A 16,140-nucleotide genomic window follows, 5' to 3' on the forward strand; every position below is an offset into this window, starting at 1 on the left:
AAAGATAAACTTCCGCCATTTCAGTAGGAAGCGGGTAAAATTTGAACTGCAACTGCCTCATAGTTTGCTCTTTATTTTTTCCAAAAATCATTTATAGGTACACAAGTACCTATTTAATCAGAGAAACATCAAAAGTTTTCCAAAATTCAACCACTAGCTAGGAACGGTCATTCCCGTCGTTTTGACCGCATTTTGAAATGGGCATAGAAAATTCAAAAAAATCAAAAAATTGGAAAACCTTCGCATTGTGTCATTATATGTGACCAAGTTACCAGGAAAGATAATAAACTTGTAATACGGCAATTCTTTTAAAAAAGTGTTCTCAGAAATGAGCTATCATGTGTGAAGATTCATAGCTTTCAAGTCAAATGATCAATCTTATGGCCACATTCATGGCATAGTTTGTTCAAATGATCTCATATTGTGCACAAGGGTGCATCTTGGAATTCCAGACAATGTTGCCTAAGGGAGTTTTCATTTTCTTTGCACGAAAAAATCATTTTCCATTTTTCGAGTGCCCGAAATGAGTTTTTTTTTGTGAAGGACCTACCATATATTTGTTGCAAAATTGGACCTAATCAATTTTATAAAATTCTAGGACATATTTAATGCACAATTGACAAAATGGTTGGGTGTCAAAAGTTTTGATCCACCTCTGGTGAAAAAGACAAATTCTCGCCGATTCAGTTGGAAGCAGGTCAAATTTGCACTGCAACTGCCTCATAGTTTGCTCTTTATTTTTTCCAAAAATCATTTCTAGGTACATAATTACCTATTTAATCAGAAATACATGGTTTGGTGGCGATACATCGAGGTTTGGACGGTGGCCAAGGGCCCCCAACTGTAGAGCGCGTAAGGTCGCATGCCCGTCGCGTGGTCACCGCGTGACCGTGGTGTTGTCGTGCGCTCTGGGTGGACTAGGAATGTCTAGTGGGTTGGGCACTCCCCAGGTAGGTGCTAGGAAGAAAATTATAACATAAGATTCTCATGAGGAGACCGAACTATGCTCAAACATGAATTAGCAACCAAGTGTTTGATTAGCGGTACGGGAAATACACATGGCCAATGGGCGTGAGTTTTGGCTGAGGATGATCATATACTAAGAACAACATCCTCACAAATTTTTAGGAAAATCAAGAATATATAAATAACACTTCCTTCACAAAGTGCTGCTCTGAACAGAATAGGAAAATGAATATTGTTGAATTATTTTTGAACTTGGCAAGGAAGGTTTTTGACATATTCGATGAAGATATGACCCAAACAATTTATGAGAATTTTTTGGGAATTTTTGGAATAACAGAAATATAGGTTGCCTCACAACCTAGGGCAAAAATTGACACATGGACATGACACATAGGCAAAACTGATGAGATGGCGCCTAGTCATCACAACCCACCACAATCTACAAGGCTATGACCATCTATATTGGTTGTTAACAACTAGAAATAAGGCAGTGGACCAGCGCTGTTTCCTTTATGACCATTTCGTGTAAGGAAATTACGACCTTTCTGACCAAAATGGTCGCAATGGTTTAGGGTTTGGAGCCCCCCGAACAGATTTTGACCAATTGGTCTCAAATGGTCATAGATCTATGACCAATTCTTCCAGGGCCACTGACATAAGGTCACTAGTTGACATATTTCTTGTAGTATTCACCACCGCAAGAAGAAACCCCTCCGCGCCCGCTGCTCCGACCACGGCACCGGAACACGGCGACGACCACGCCACACACGCCTCTGTCACCTTCTCCGCCGGTTTGATCGGGTGGAACAGAGGAGGTGGAGAGACAGGGGAGGTGGAGACGTGGGAGGACTTCGGGTATCTGTCCGACAACGTGGGGGTGTTGTTGCAAATATGCCATCGAGTCGCTCCTCCTCGCAACACCTGGCGTGTGGACTGGGAGCCGGACGGTCAACAAGTGGTCAACAGGTGGCGTACGAGCGGTCTACAATGCACAATGGCCGTATTTTCACTGTTCACCGTACACAGTGACCGTATTGCATGAGTTCTTGTGTAAAGTGACCAAAGTGACCGCGCAACGCAAGTTGAGGTACCGCTGATGAATTTTACTCATCAGACAATATGCATCTTCCAAAGCATATATCATTTTAGGTTTCCATATACACCATAATACGGCAACAGAAATCATATTCAACACACAGCTATTCTTGTTAGGGCATTTCTAACCTATCCCTAAAAATAGTGAAGGATCTGGTGGAGCAAACCCTTAGTGGAGTATTTTTACTCCACTAACCTAGCCGATCCCCTATACATAATAGAGTAAAATTCAAATTTGCATAAGAGTTCAACCTGCTTTTGATTCAAACAAATCGAAATTGGCCAAATTGTCTTGACACCGAATTTAATCAACCGAAATTTAACTCATTTGTCTTGACATACGGAATTTAAACTAAACATAAACTTAAAACTATAACTAAACATAAACTAAAACTAAAACTAAACTAATCTTCATCATCATCCTTGCCATAGTAGAGATTGAACCAATCTTGCCTCGACATGCCTCCGTCCATGGGGTCCAGGCCGGTGCCGTTGTCGCTGGAGTCGGGGAAGATGCGCCGCCACTCCTCGGCACCGAACTCCTCCGCGCTGCCTGATACGTCTCCAACGTATCTATAATTTTTTTATTGTTCCATGCTATTATATTATCTGTTTTGGATGTTTAATGGGCATTATTATACACTTTTATATTATTTTTGGGACTAACCTATTAACCGGAGGCCCAGCCCAAATTTCTATTTTTGCCTATTTCAGTGTTTCGCAGAAAAGGAATATCAAACGGAGTCCAAACGGAATGAAAGCCTCGCGAGAGTTATTTTTGGAACAAACGCAATCCAGGAGACTTGGAGTAGACGTCAGGGAAGCAACGAGGTGACCACGAGGGTCCAGGGCGCGCCCTACCCCCTGGACGAGCCCCGACCCTCGTGGCTCCCCTAACCGACTTCTTTCGCCTCATATACACCGAAAACATCCAGGAGCACCATAGATTGGGAGTTCCGCCGCCGCAAGCCTCCGTAGCCACCAAAAACCAATCGGGACCCTGTTCCGGCACCCTGCCGGAGGGGGGATCCCTCACCGGTGGCCATCTTCATCATCCCGGCGCTCTCCATGACGAGGAGGGAGTAGTTCACCCTCGGGGCTGAGGGTATGTACCAGTAGCTATGCGTTTGATATCTCTCTCTCTCGTGTTCTTGATTTGGCACGATCTTGATGTATCGCGAGCTTTGCTATTATAGTTGGATCTTCTGATGTTTCTCCCCCTCTACTCTCTTCTAATGGATTGAATTTTCCCTTTGAAGTTATCTTATTGGATTGAGTCTTTAAGGATTTGAGAACACTTGATGTATGTCTTGCATGTGCTTATCTGTGGTGACAATGGGATATCACGTGATCTACTTGATGTATGTTTTGGTGATCAACTTGCGGGTTCAGTGACCGTGTGAACTTATGCATAGGGGTTGGCACACGTTTTCGTCTTGACTCTCCGGTAGAAAATTTTGGGCACTCTTTGAAGTTCTTTGTGTTGGTTGAATATATGAATCTGGGATTGTGTGATGCATATCGTATAATCATACCCACGAATACTTGAGGTGACATTGGAGTATCTAGGTGACATTAGGGTTTTGGTTGATTTGTGTCTTAAGGTGTTATTCTAGTACGAACTCTAGGATAGATTGAACGGAAAGAATAGCTTCGTGTTATTTTGCTACGGACTCTTGAATAGATCGATCAGAAAGAATAACTTTGAGGTGGTTTCATACCCTACCATAATCTCTTCGTTTCTTCTCTGCTATTAGTGACTTTGGAGTGACTCTTTGCTGCAGGTTGAGGGATAGTTATATGATCCAATTATGTTATTATTGTTGAGAGAACTTGCACTAGTGAAAGTATGAACCTTAGGCCTTGTTTCCTAGCATTGCAATACCGTTTACGCTCACTTTTACCACTTGTTACCTTGCTGTTTTTATATTTTCAGATTATAAAAACCTATATCTATCATCCATATTGCACGTGTATCACCATCTCTTCGCCGAACTAGTGCACCTATACAATTTACTATTGTATTTGGTGTGTTGGGGACACAAGAGACTCTTTGTTATTTGGTTGCAGGGTTGCTTGAAAGAGACCATCTTCAACCTACGCCTCCCACGGATTGATAAACCTTAGGTCATCCACTTGAGGGAAATTTGCTGTTGTCCTACAAACCTCTGCACTTGGATGCCCAACAACGTGACATCACTTTTGTCGACGTTGCCACCTTGCTCCTCATCGTCGGAGATGGTGGTGACCCTGCCGTCAACCGCCCGCGACGGAACTATGGCACACTCTGCCTCCACAAGCTCGGGGTGCTATCGACAGAGCTCCACCATGTATTCCTGGGATCAGAATAGAGTTGCTAACCGCTTGGCAAATTATAGTCGTGTAGAGCGTACCACGGCTATGTGGATGCATCTAGGACCACCACGTATGGAGGATCTTTTGCCTCTTGACTGTAACTCTATCAATTTGGAATAAAACTCTTTTTTCATCAAAAAAATGTATTCCTTGGTGGTGAGGACCGGCCGCACCCGACGCCATCCACGAACCCATACTTACCAAAAAAGGGTTTCCCCCCGCTTTGTATTCCAAAGCAACCAACACCGATACAAGGAACGCTGGGGCGAACAGCACATCAAGCCCAAAGAAAAGGAAGAAGAAACAAATGCTAACAACGACAACTCGACCATGCGCGGATGACCCGCCACCGCTATGCCCTCCAGAGACAAACCACCACAACCCGAGGCTCCGAACCGCCATCCACCAAGCAGCACCTCCAAGAAGGAATGTGACGCCGACAACGCTGCTGCCCGGACATGTCCTAGGGTTTCCCTCGGCACGTGGAGCCGAAGAACCGGCAAGAATTTCTCCCGCACTCCAACCCCACCGCCCAACGGACCGGAGCCGACCAGCCAGACTGCCGCCCACCACCATGCGCCAACGCGATTGTGCCGCACCCATGCCGCCTCACTTCAACCACCAACACGAGGCCAAGAGGACCGGAAAGAAGCGCCCTGCGGAGGGAGAAGCAGCACTGAAGCCGAACGGGTGGGAACCACCTCCACCATCGTCGTGCAGGAGGCCAGACCCTCTGGCATCGTCGCAGTAGCCATCCGGACGCGGCAGCAGGGCATGCAAGGCCACCCCTGGCCCGGCCAGGCCCGAAACGGGCCCGCTAAGCCCTGCCGCCACTCTGCAGCAAGCCGACGATGGTGCCGCTAGCGCCCTGCCACTCATCACCTCTCCCCTGCCTCTCGGAAGCCACGAAGCAGACCCACCCCGTCGCCGGCCCACCCAGGCCCAGATGGGGCCCGAAGGGCCCATCTGGGCCGAGCAGTCTAGCCAGACCGCGTCGCCGCGTTGCCCCGCCGCCAACGGCGACGCCGCCGTCCAAAAGTCCGTCCCCGCTCGCGCCAGGGACCCCTGCTACCGCTCTGGACCGCCATCGCCTAGAAACAATGCCCGGGGTCGCCCCGTCCTGCGTCGGCTGACCCTGAGAGGGGAAAGGCCAGGGGGTCGCTGCCACCAGTGTCTCCCGGGCCAGGCCCGCAGCAGGCACCGGCGACGGCGGCAGGGAGGAAGAGGGAGGGGGAGGCGCGCGGGGAAGGAGGAAGGGCGCGGCCGGCCGCCCGTGTGGGCGGCGCGGTCGCGGGAGGGAGAGGGGACGTCCCGATATTTTTTTTAACTCGCCAGCTTTCTCCCAACCCGTACTTCCCAACCCGATGCATACCCATCCGGTGCAGCTCGATGGAAGGAGCAAGGTCTGGGACGAGCACGTTGCCCTGACGCTTGCGGGCAGCCGCGGTGGCGCCTTGGCGACGGTGGGGCCAACATGGCCGGCGACGAGATCCGCCCAAGAGAATTGAGCATGCGCGACCTCGACGGAGACAGGGGAGGGCAATGTGTCATCCATGGCGGTGACAGATCGCCAGGGAAGATGAATGGGAGTGGAGGTGGCGGGAGCAATGGTGGTCGGGGGTGGGAGGAGCGGGAACGGCCGTGCGGAAATGTCCCTCCCGCCAAATCTCGTTGCGGATAGGGGCCGAGCTCCGATCGTGCTCCTGCCCCGTGAAACTAGAGGTCGGGGGAGATCTTTTGCCGCGCCCCGCAAAAAAAATTCGGGTTGGACACAGATGCGGAGTCTGTTCGGGCGGGATTTTCCGTGCCGACCCGCACACTACTAGGAAAAGGCATGATAGTGGCGCACAAGTTTTGTCTTCTAATGGCGCACTACTGGTGCGCCACTAGCATCACGCCATTAGAATAAAATTCTAATGGCGCACCACTTGTGCGCCATTAGTATCTGGTGTTCTAATGGCGCACCACGTAGTGCGCCATTAGAATTGCCCAGAGTGCGCCATTAGAATTCCTCCCAGGGTAATGGCGCACCACATAGAAGTGCGCCATTAGTAACAAATTTTTTTCAAATTTTTTTCTATGAATTTTTTTAAAAAAATTCAATTTTTTTCTTAATCTCAGGTCAAATAGCACTCTGTGGTTAAACTTCCCAAAAGGTCACCCATCCTCACACTACTCCAACCCAAGCACGCTTAACTTCAGAGTTCTATCCAACCTCAGCAACAGCTCACTTCACAGGCACTTGTTGATATATCTAGCATATCAATCCTATTATACCTTGTTGATGTCTAGGACTTTGTTCATGTTCATTGACTATGATGAAATTTTGAAAAATATTTCAAACTTCCCGGTCATATTACGTATCATTTTTTGAAAAAAAATTCAAAAAAAATAAAATTCAAAACCAATTTTTTTCTGTTACTAGTGGCTCACCGCATCCACGGTGCGCCACTAGTAAGTTTGAAATTTTTTGAATTTTTTAGCCTCTAGATCATGAAAGCCCCGTAATTTTTTTTCTGTTAGGTTTTGGGGGATTTTAAAAATGTATAACGAGGTTCCCCAGTTAAATTCGGATGTAACTTTTCGAGTAGATGATTTTTCATATAAAAAACTTTTTAATCCGAGTTTGTATGCAAAAGTTATGCCCATTTTACAAATTTTCAGAGAGATTTTGCAAATAAAGTCGAAATTCATATTTGTAAATTTTCCCAACAACTAGACCACATATCATATGGGAAACTTATTTTCTTTTATTTTTTTGACATTTCCATCATTTTCTTTTATTTTTTTTGAAACTAAAAAGGCGGTCCAGGGGGTGCATTCGGTGTTGGCCAAGTTAGTAATGGCGCACCGTGGGGTGGTGCGCCATTACTAGTTAAACTAATAATGGCGCACCACACCCATAATGCGTCATTACTAGTTTTGAAAAAAAATAAAAAAATTGAATCTTTTTTGAATTTTTTTTGAAAAAACTTAGTAATGGCGCACCAGTGGACAGTGCGCCATTACTAGTAGTAATGGCGCACTGTCCACAGGTGCGCCCACAGGTGCGCCATTACTAACAAATATTTATTTTCTTTTACTTTTTTTTTCAAAACTATTAATGGCGCACGGCGGATGTGGTGCGTCATTACTATGTCAATTAGTAATGGCGCACTATACAACGGTGCATCATTAGTAATAATTTTTTTTATGTTTTTTTTTAAAACTACTAATGACGCACCACACATCAGGTGCGCCATTAGTAATAGCACCGAGACATGGTGCGTCATTAGAATATAGTAATGGCGCACCACATGACAGATGCGTCATTAGTTGCCATTACATCTATAGCCCTTTTTGTAGTAGTGGCATTTTTGCGGTTATTTTGCAGGTCGGTGCCTTTTGCAGGGTCTGCTAGAGTTGCTCTTATATAAGGATGTAGCCTTACTTCCCCCTGCTAGAATATAGTAATAGCGCACCACATGACAGATGCGTCATTAGTTACCATTCCATCTATAGCCCTTTTTGTAGTAGTGGCATTTTTGCGGTTATTTTGCAGGTCGGTGCCTTTTGCAGGGTCTGCTAGAGTTGCTCTTATATAAGGATGTAGCCTTACCCCCCCCCCCCCCCCCCCCCCCAATTCATGGTAGAGAAAGTAGCCAGCAGAAATACAAGGCAAAAGTCTTGTCGATAGGAGTGAGAGGAATGAGAAACACATGTTGACTAGGTCATGTGTCTACGCGAAGAAAGACATCTCCAGTCAGTACAACACTTGGATATGCAGGATTTGGACATTAGATGTGACCATGCGATCGAGCAACACATGGTTTATTTTTTATTTTTTGGGAAAGCATATTGCTTTATTACGAAACAATATGTGCACTGTTGGCCCTTACATTTCTAGCAATGTGCGCTGGTACATCATCATCCCATGCAAGGGTTAAATCGGATGGAGCATTGAGGCCAAGTTGCACTAGAGCATGAGCAGCAGAATTAGCATAGTCTCGCTTACAGTGGACGTGCATTCAGAAAATGACAGCTTAGACTGAACGTTGATATCCTCGATCACTTGGGCCTCCCTGGGTAGTCTATCAAACGTTTGTTGAGGCCTTGCACCACCAGAAGTGCATCAGTCTCAGCGATTAGCAACACATTGTTCATTGGTTGTCATGGAGAGTGGTATGAAACAAATCTAGTGGACTAACTACATATACTAAAGAATACAACGACGTGAGGTTGATGTTCGACAGGTAATTTCAATCACTATCACACTGTGTCGACCTCTTTAGTTCATTTCCTGATATCAACTAATTAATAACTTTTTTATTCATTTTCTTAAACGGGCGCAGGGTTTGCGAAAAGTTCATCATAGAGATTGACGGCGAATGGCAACCAAAGTTGAAATGGTGGCGAACCAGGGTAATTAAGTTGTACTAGCTACGTCTCCGCGCATCTCTTTAATTCTAGTTTTAATATCATTATTGTGCTTGATTAATTATTATCTAATTGAATTCTATTCTCGTAAAGTGCATGAGGCACGCGCCGGAGAATAATTTATGTGCATACTACGTTTGGAGAACATTCGCATTATGACGTCCGAAAGAAAAAAAAAGATGAAAGATATTTTGGGTACGTAATAAACACTATTCACAAATACTTTTATCATGATCTAATATATATAGGCATACACAACTAATATATTCATATTGATCTCATTCTTTAATAAAGATGAAAGAGATGCGGGATAAGCTCATACCAACGGACCACATACGAACACTTCAAGAAGAAATGTCGGGATTTTTACTTGAGCAGGTCATAGATCCCAAAGGAGGATACCGTTTCACCTAATGCCTGCATGTAATGATGTGCAAATTATAGGAGAAATTGTATATACCAAATTATATAGGAGAAATTGGCCTCAATGCTCCATCACGCTCATGCTCTATATAACAATTATGTGTGTGTGTGTGTGTGTGTGTGTGTGCGTGGTCGTATTAGAAACTCTATGATATATGTTTGGTTGTGCGAGAAATTTTGTTACATATGTATGACGTGTATGCTCGTTGACGAGTACTGTTGGGGAACGCGGTAATTTCAAAAAAAAATCCTACGATCATGCAAGATCTATCTAGGTGATGCATAGCAACGAGAGGGGAGAGTGTGTCCACGTACCCTCGTAGACCAAAAGCGGAAACGTTTCAATAACGCAGTTGATGTAGTCGAACTTCTTCGCGATCCAACCGATTAAGTACCGAACGTACGGCACCTCCGAGTTCAGCACACGTTCAGCTCGATGATGTCCCTCGTTCTCTTGATCCAGTTGAGGACGAGGGTGAGTTCCGTCAGCACGACGGCATGGCGACGGTGATGCTGATGTTACCGGCGCAGGGCTTCGCCTAAGCACTACGATGGTATGATCGAGGTGTGTAACTGTGGAGGGGGCACCGCACACGGTTAAGAGAAACTTGTGTGTTCAAGGGTGCCCCCAGCCCCCGTATATAAAGGAGCAAGGGGGAGGCCGGCCGGCCCCTAGGGCGTGTCCCAAGAGGGGAGTCCTACTAGGACTACTAGTCCTAGTAGGATTCCACCAAGAGGGAGAGAGGGGGAAGGAAGGAGAGGGAGAGGGAGTAGGAAAGGGGGGCACCGCCCCCCCTTCCCTAGTCCAATTCGGACCCAAGGGGGAGGGGCGCGACTTGCCCTCCTGCGTCCCTCCTCTCTCTCTCCACTGAGGCCCAATGTGGCCCATTAGTTCCCCGGGGGTTTCGGTAACCCCTCCGGCACTCCGTTTTCACCTGAAACTTTCTGGAACTCTTCCGTTGTCCGAATAACATGGTCCAATATGTCAATCTTTATGTCTCGACCATTTTGAGACTCCTCGTCACATCCATGATCTTGTCCGGGACTCCGAACAAAATTCGGTCATCAAAAATACATAACTCATAATATATATCGTCATCGAACGGTAAGCGTGCGGACCCTACGGGTTCGAGAACTATGTAGACATGACCGAGACACATCTCCGGTCAATAACCAATAGCGGAACCTGGATGCTCATATTGGCTCCTACATATTTTCCGAAAATCATTATCGGTCAAATCGCATAACAACATACGTTGTTCTCTATGTCGTCGGTATATTACTTGCCCGAGATTCGATCGTTGGTATCATCATACCTAGTTCAATCTCGTTACCGGCAAGTCTCTTTACTCGTTCCGTAATACTTCATCCCGCAACTAACTCATTAGTCACATTGCTTGCAAGGCTTATAGTGATGAGCAATACCGAGAGGGCCCAGAGATACCTCTCCGAAACACGGAGTGACAAATCCTAATCTTGACCTATACCAACCCAACAAACACCTTCGGAGACACCTGTAGAGCACATTTATAATCACCCTTTTATGTTGTGACGTTTGGTAGCACACAAAGTGTTTCTCCGGTATTCGGGAGTTGCTTAATCTCATAGTCTGGGGAACATGTATAAGTCATGAAGAAAGGAGTAGCAATGAAACTATAACGATCATAATGCTAAGCTAACGGATGGGTCATGTCCATCACATCATTCTCCTAATGATGTGATTCTGTTCATCAAATGACAACACATGTCTATGGTTAGGAAACTTAACCATCTTTGATTAACGAGCTAGTCAAGTAGAGGCATACTAGGGATATTATGTTTTGTCTATGTATTCACGCATGTACTAAGTTTCTGGTTAATACAATTCTAGCATGAATAATAAACATTTTTCATGATATAAGGAAATAAATAATAACTTTATTATTGCATCTAGGGCATATTTCCTTCAAGGACGGGCTCGGGGGCGGCGGCGAGCTCCGGCAATATGTAGTAACGTAAAATATGTTTGAAATGAAAAGAAATTAAATAAAAAACAAAATTAAAAGGTAAAATAAACCATAAACCCTTAAACCCCTAAATAAACCATAAACTTCTAATATAAACACCTAAACCCCTAAACCTTTTAGTCCCGGTTGGTGTCACCAACCGGGACTAAAGGACCCCCAGCCCCAGCATGGGCTCGTGCCACGTGGTGGGTCATTGGTCCCGGGTCATGACGAACCGGGACTAAAGGGGGGGGGCTTTAGTCCCGACCATTTAGTCCCGGTTGGTGAACCGGGACTAATGGCCAATTATGCACTAGTGATAGTCGGCTATTTAAAACTATCTCACGAAACACAAGACAAAGAGCAGTCTAGGAAAAGATAATTCAAATTCAGAGTATTGTCGGTAGGAGTGATAGGAATCACAAACACATGTTGTCTGAGTTTTGTGTATATATTAAGAGTGATCATGGATCATAGATATGACCATGCGATCCAACAACTTTTTTTTAGAAAAGGAGGATGACCCCCGGCCTCTGCATCTGGGAGATGCATACGGCCACTTTATTGATTATTCTCGAGGACCTTACAAAGTATTACAACAATATGCCTGAATCCGCCATCTTGACAACATATGCCACTACTCCTATCCAAATGATGCAGGGGTGCTACCTGGGCCACATACCCAGACTACTCACCTAATCCTATCATCCAAAGCCAGAAGCCCCATCCAAGCCACATACTGGGTCTGGGGCATAAACTGGTCTGATGCACTCACATGTGTCGTCGCCGCCATCTTCCACATGTCCGTCTTCAGAGCAGATATTGAGGCTTCTACCTTGTGAGGTCACTCCGTCATCGACGCCACCTTGACGCCAGACAACTACCTCCACCTGCGCGAGTCCATCACCGCGCATCGGGCGCCGAGTCTCCACCGCACCACGCCGCCGAGATCCGCCGTCATCAATGTGAAGGATGAAGCACCGCTCCACCAAAAAGGCGCCCGCTGGTCCCTCGATCCCGTGTACGCCTCCAAGAATGACGCCCCCAAGGAGGAAACGACGCCAACGCGCCGCCGTCATCCGATCAACTGATCTAGGGTTTCCCCCGGAGGTAGCGGATAGAGGTCTAGAACTTCTCCACGGCGATGCCTTCAAGAAGGTAATGACACAACAGGGTGTCACCAACGCCGGCCATGGCATGAAGCCGAGCACAAGGTTTTCACCCGGATGCGATCCAACAACTATAGTTCATTGGTTGTGAGGGGGAGTTGTATGGATCAAATCTAGCAGATAGAGTGAATATCAGAACATTCATGGAACTAACATCCTGTTGTAAACACTTTTATGTAACGAATTCATCATTCTCAGTAGTGCACTAACGGATAAGTGCGCAACAACCTCTTTTTCAATAGTGTCCCCTGGATTGGTATGTAGTATGTTGTTGTATTTAGAAACTTGGCAAGTTCTTACTCAATCAGGAACGATACGGTGTTCCAGGCCGACGAAAGTTCAGACAAACTGATAGGAGACACATGGCCGCTTACCTGCATGCGCTCCCTTGCCCTGGCTGAAACTGAACACTCTGGGCCTTTTTGATTGGTAAGATTCTCAAAACACAAAAAATAGGAAAAACTCATGACTAGAGTGTAACTACAGGAATTTGGATGAATTAGTATTTGATAGCACATGAAAAACACATAAATTCTATCAAGTAAATTGAGTGAATGGAATTTTATCTCCAACATGTAGTACAAAAGAATCCTATGGAAAACAATTCTCCAACAGCTGAAGCTCTACTGTACGGTGTTCTCCAGTTGCAAAAGAAGATTAATAGGCTCAGAGATTTCCTTGACTTTTGGGAGAAATGAAATTAGCACTTTGGATCAACAGGTTCATGCAGTTCTTATCACTGAGACTTTGCGTTCTTCTTTGTTTCTTTTCTGTTTGTTGAAATAAGCCAAACATGTGCTTCCTGGTCAGCAAACATGTCGTGGTAACTTGTAAAGAGATGGTGTGTGTTCGGTGGGTTACTACCATCCTTCACATGCCATGAGCAAGCTAAGTACTGGTAGCTGAACATTTGATGCTTATGGTGTACCCAGTTTGTACTAGGATAGTAGTACTATATATTTATGCTAAACATGTGAAAGAACTGACATGCATTCTATGCGATTGTTATATTGTACACCACTGGAGTTGTGTGTAACAAATAGGCCAAAAGACCGCTGACTGAGAGTTTTGTCTGCTTAGCTCTTGAAACTTAACTTCAGTAGTTCATGACTGATTTTAAAACTTTCAAGTGCCAATGAAATGCCATGGCTAATTTATGTTGTTGATTTATCCTCTACAGGATAGCAGATCTCATGTAGTAACATGCAGTATTGATTTTTTTCGGAAGCTCATGTTATATGAGGATGTAGCCTTGCTCCCCCCGTCACTTCCCATCCCCATCCAATGGAAGAGAAAACAGCCAACCGGAATACAAGGCAAAAGTCTTGGCGATAGGAGTGAGAGGAATCAGAAGCACATGTTGACTAGGTTCCGTGTCTACGCGAAGAAGGACATCTCCCGTCTGTACAACACTTGGATATGCAGGATTTGGACATTAGATGTGACCATGCGATCCAGCAACACATGGTCTATTTTTTATTTTTTGGGAAAGCATATTGATTTATTACGAAACGCTATGGGCACTGTTGGCCCTTACAATTCCAGCAATGTGCGCTGGGACATCATCATGCCATGCAAGGGTTAAGTCAGATGGAACACTGAGGCCAAGTTGAACTAGAGCATGAGCAGCAGAATTAGCATAGTCTCTGGCTTACAGTGGACAATCGTGCATTCAGAAAAAGACAGCTTAGACTGGACGTTGATATCCTCGGTCACTTGGACCTCCCTGAGTAGTCTATCAAACGTTTGTTGAGGCCTTGCAGCATCAGAAGTGCATCAGTCTCAGTGATTAGCAACACACTGTTTACGCGCCGGAACGCTCCCATTGCGCCATGTGGTGCGCAGGTGTGGCCAGTACCGCCACGTATCGTGCGCTGGGCGCACCAGGAAACATGTTTTTTTTTCTGCACGTGTCTTTTTTGTGCTTCTTAGATTGTGCTTGGTTTTTTCTAGGTTTTCATGATATTTTTTGTTTTTCTCATGGCGAAGCACAAGTGTGCTTCCCAAAAATGAAAAACACATTTGTGCTTTAACGTGAAGCATAGACATACTTTCCGAAAAGTGAAGAACACAAGAAACACTAATGTGCTTCCCAAAAAATTGCAAAACATAGTAGTGTGCTTCACGATGAAGCACAACTATACTTCCTAAAAGTGAAAAGCACATTTGTGCTTCCCAGAGTTGTCTTTCCAGGAGAAGTGAAAAGCACATATGTACTTCCACTCGTGTGCTTCCAGAAAGTGAAAAGCAAAGTTGTGCTTCATGGAAAAGCACAGTTTTGCTTCACACATCTGTGCTTCCAGAAAAAGTGAAAAATATAGATGACCACGAGAAGCACATTTATGCTTCCTAAAAAGTGAAACGCACATCGCGGTAAAGCATAGCAGTGCTTCCGTGTAAAGCACACCTGTGCTTTTTCGAAAAGTAAAAACCACATGTGTGCTTCACAATCAAACATAGCTATGCTTCCGCGTGAGGGACACAAGCACAGGCGTGCTTTCCAAAAAAGTGAAAAAACACAACTATGCTTCCCAGTTTATAGTTTTTTTTCTTTCTCTTTTTTGCTTCAAGTTTTTTTGTATTATTTTGGTTTTTTTTCAGGTTTTTTGTGAAAAAACTTATCCAGACCTATTAACAAGGAATCTAGTTTTTGCAGATCTCGACGCGAGAACCCAAGGATGAAAATGGTACATAATTCGAACACATGGTTCAAAAAGGTAAAATGTAAAGAAAACGAATCTGTAAAAAAAGTTCAAAACTCCTGGGTTGACCTTTGCCTTCTAAGTACTCCCTCGCATCTCTCTCTCAAAAAAAAAAGGTACTCCCTCGCAACACTTCTCCATCACGACACTATGGGCACGGGGGATTCTCCTTGGCCCATCCATTCCTGGATCGTTCACTTCACGTAGCGACCCGTTAGAAGAGTGGCAGTGACATTTTCTCAAAAGGATGAAAAGTAGCCATGACATATTTGACGGTTGATTCTATATGCCGCTCACAGCACCCGCATATGGGCAGTCCCAGTTCACGATAACAAGTGCTGTGCGTTGTTCGTTGCTTCGTTTTTGTGTGTGTTTCTTTTCTGGTTCTCTTCAGGATTTTTTTGGGTTTTCCTTCCGTTTTTAATTTATTATTCTTTTTTCCTTTAATTTTTCTTTTTATTGATACATGATGAACATATTTTCATATGTAATAATACAAGTGAACTTTTTTGTCATACATGTTGAACCTTTTATAAATACACAGTGACAATTTTTATAATATACTATGGAACATTTTATTGATATACAATGAATATTTCTATAATATACAATGAACATTTTTAACACATGGTGAACTTTGTTTAAAGTATACGATGAGCATATTTTTAGTATACACTGAAATTTTATCTAATACACCGAACATTTTTTAATATATATGGTGAACTGTTTATACAATGAATATAATTTAAATATACATTGAAAAATAGAAATATATTTTTACCTATTACGTTCTTAAAACACCAGCCGGTTTTTTTTTTGCGTGTGGTTGGGGGGGGGGGGGGGGGGGGGGTATTGACTAGAAAAACAAAGAGAAAAAAACAATATACAACTTTTGCTTCAGAGTGGGCTTGCCGTTTGCTTTGCATGCACGCGTGGCCTCTATTGTGTGACGCCCACGAACATCATACAAGAGGTCTCATATTTGTCCTCAACACAATGCCCCATGCTCCAATCCTCACCAATTCATCA

The sequence above is a fragment of the Triticum aestivum genome, chromosome 1B (genome assembly GCF_018294505.1).
Source record: "Triticum aestivum cultivar Chinese Spring chromosome 1B, IWGSC CS RefSeq v2.1, whole genome shotgun sequence".
NCBI classification, from domain to species: domain Eukaryota; kingdom Viridiplantae; phylum Streptophyta; class Magnoliopsida; order Poales; family Poaceae; genus Triticum; species Triticum aestivum.